Source organism: Trichosurus vulpecula, chromosome 4, assembly GCF_011100635.1.
Source record: "Trichosurus vulpecula isolate mTriVul1 chromosome 4, mTriVul1.pri, whole genome shotgun sequence".
NCBI lineage: Eukaryota > Metazoa > Chordata > Mammalia > Diprotodontia > Phalangeridae > Trichosurus > Trichosurus vulpecula.
In genome coordinates, this window is record NC_050576.1 from 195,025,222 (window position 1) to 195,028,824 (window position 3,603).

Below are 3,603 nucleotides of genomic sequence, written 5' to 3' on the forward strand. Positions count from 1 at the left end.
TAAGCCATATGAAGCTTCACAGGCCTTGTGCTTCAAATAAGCTCCAAACATCTATTTTAGTTCCTTGGTTCACTAATTTTACTGGGGAAGTCTTACTTTGTGAAGTAAAGACAGTATAGGAATTGTTTCAATCCTTATACATAGCCACCAAAATATAGCTAAAGCCAATCCCTCTGTTCTCTCCCCTAGAATCCACTTTGTTCTCACCTAGAATTAATCAACAAGTACTCTCTTTACTTGGGCAGCTAGGTGGCACAGTGGATAGCATGCCATGCCTGGAATCAGGAAGATTCATCTTCCTGAGATCAAATCTGGCCTCAGATACTTATTAGCTAAGTGAGCAAGTCACTTAACCCTGTATGCCTCAGTTTCCCCATCTGTAAAATGAGCTGGAGAAGGAAATCGCAAACCACTCCATTATCTCAGCCCCCCCCAAAAAAAAAACAAATGAGATCATGAAGAGTCAGATACAACTGAAACAATTCAACAAAAATAAATCTTTGTACTGATTTCAGATTATGTGTCAACCCTCACACTATGTTGGGTAGGCACCTGTAGCCAGAATGGACTTTGTTTTCTTTGAATGACTCAGCTCGCCTCGTTGAGCTTCCCTGGACGCTGGGGCTTGCTCTTCCGGGGCAGGACCAGAGCTTCCTGTGTGATGAGTCCTGGTGCTGGCTGAGGGGAGGTGTGTTAACGTGGTCTACGCTGGGGGAGGGGCCAAGTCAAGAACCAATCGGCCCTGGTCGTTCAGGCGGCGCTTGATGATGTCAAAAACTCTATAAGAGGGGAGAGGACAGCTTGAAGATCCTCCTTTCCTTTTCCGGTTGGAGCCAGAGACACCTACAGCCGAAGCTGAGCTGCCGGTAGCAGAGCTGACTAGAGGCTAGTGGGTAATCTTACCGTAGAGGGGAAGCATGTATACGATTTTGCCTTATACCATCTCGCTTCTCTGTGGCCTTCTGATTACCCTTGTAAGGCGGATTTATTGGGCCTGGAAGCTTTTGATGAAAATATCAAAATGGGGACGCTGGTTTGTGGGCTTGTTATTGTGGAGTATAAATACGTGCTTTAGTTCTCCTGCCTTCTGCCTAGAGAATTCCTTATATCCTGCGGTTCCAGACCTTTTAGGCACATATGAGATTCTCTTCGAAATCATAAATTCTGCCTTCCTAATATAGCACCTAATATCCTTTCCTCTTTCCAAAGTCCATGAACAACTATTCATTTTTTCACTAGAGATCGAACCAAATGTTACTTCCTTCTCAAAGCATTACTTGAATAATCCTATTCCATGCTGACTTTTCTTTACTTTATATTCCCTGACATATAACATTTGTACTAAATATAAAATCCTAGAATAGTAGAGCTGAAAGGGATCTTTTATAATCACCTCTTGATTATCTGTGCTAAATGAACCATAGTGTGGACAATACAAAATGGTGTACAAAATGGCAGCATGGTCTCTTGAAAACATTGGACATTAAGTCAGAAGACTTGGGTTCTGGTCCAACTACTAACTTGCTATGTGACCTTGGACAAAACACAGAACATCTCTGGGCCTATTTTCTAATCAGTAAAGTGAGAAATAATAATATTTGCTCTATTTTCCTCATAGATTACTGTGAAGCTCAAAATGAAATTATGTTTACTGAAAATGAGTTAATAATCAAGCTGCCACTAAAATCCTACTCTTGCTTCATCATGCTACAAAAATGACCTTGAGATCTCAAAGGCTATGCCAGCATTACACAAACTCTTAACTGGTTCTACCAAGTAGTAAAAGCATTCAATACAGGGCTGGTAATTGACTGTGTCATTTACTGACCAGGCTAAGAGCCAAGATACTCACCAAGAGAAGTTTGGCCACCAAGTAATTATTTTTGGCTACCACCAGGATTGCACCAAAGCCAGCTTGTACCAGCTCAGAGCCAATTGTTAAATTTTCATTGTCAGCAGTTACTCAGAAATCAGCAAATGCTACAAATCAGGACTTAATTTATTATTTTGTTGAGTGTTTAGTGTTAAGAAAATGATGGAGAAAATGTTAATAATGAACATTACATTTAAAAGTATGTCATTCATACATTTTTCCCTAGAGCTGATTGTTAAATATTTATCAGCCTACCCTTGGCTGAAACAACTCATGAAGACTATCTATAAAAATCTAGAGGGCAGCTTTTTGCTTTGGTGGGATCTGACAAAGCAACACTTGGTTGACCTGGAAAGCTAAGTAAAAAGGGCAACAGAAATAATAACAACATAAAGTGTCGAGGACTTAAAAATCCTTGTAATAAAGGGTTTTGTCCTTGATTTACAATGGCCCAGCTGGCTAAATGACCTTACCCTTTGTTCTGTGACTTTTTCTTTAACTTTTGAATAACATTGTATGAATATCCATGTCTCCAGAGGACATGAATCATGTTGCCCACTTCCTGTCAAAGAGGTGATGGACACTGAGTGCAGAAAGAAACATAAATTTTGAGGCATGGTCAATGTATGGAGTTGTTTTATTTGACTGTTTGTTACAACAGTGGGGTCTTGGGGTTTCTTTTTTTGTTTGTAACAGGAGGAGGAGATTTGGGGGAGTGGAGAGGTTAGCAATAGTGATACAAAAACTCAGTAAGCCAAGAAAGGAAAGCAACAGCAAGATCAACTGAGACATTCCCTCTAGAAATACATAGAGCCTGGTCCTAATATAAAGAGGAGAAGGAGGCGGAGGGGGAGATGGAGGAGGAGGAGGAAGAGAAGGAGGAGGAGGAGGAGGAGGAGGAGGAGGAGGAAGAGGAGGAGGAGAAAAAAGAAGAAAAAGAAGATGCCTACCATAAAAAAACTCTAACAGATGCTAAAGGCATAAACTGAGAAGAAGAAAATTACTTCAAAACATCTACAAGCAAATTGGCAAAGAAAACCACAGATGAGGCACAAACTCAACTAGAATTTCTAGAAGAAAGGAAGCAGGAGTTTTTAAAGTTTTTAAGTTTTTTAATATTTTCAAAATTTTTTTATTAAAGAAATGAGAGAACTAGAGGAGAAAATGGAAAACGGATGATATGGGGGAAAATAGAGTAATAAATAATGCTTGGCACAAAAGATCCAAAACCTTGACCAAACAACAAACTCCATAAAAATTAGAATGGACCAAATTGAAGCCAATGACTCCATGAGATAAGAAGAACTATTAAAACAAAGTCAAAAGACTGAATGTAAGGTATCTCATAGCAAAAAACAACAGACTTTAAAATCACTGGATAACCTGAAAGCCATGAACAACAACAAAAAAGTAAAGCAACACATTTCAAGAAATCATACAAGAAAACTATCCCTATCTCTTAGAACCAGAAGACAAAATAGAAAAAAAAAATCATTGGCTACTTTCTGAAAGAAACTCCAAAATGAAAACCCCAAGAAACATAGCTAAAATCCAGAACTTGCAGGTCTCTACATATATATATCTATATAGATATATATATAGATATATAGATATAGATATAGATAGATATGTATATAGATATAGATATATATAGATATGTGTGTGTGTGTGTGTGTGTATATATATATATATATATATATATATATATATATATATATATTGCAAGCAAC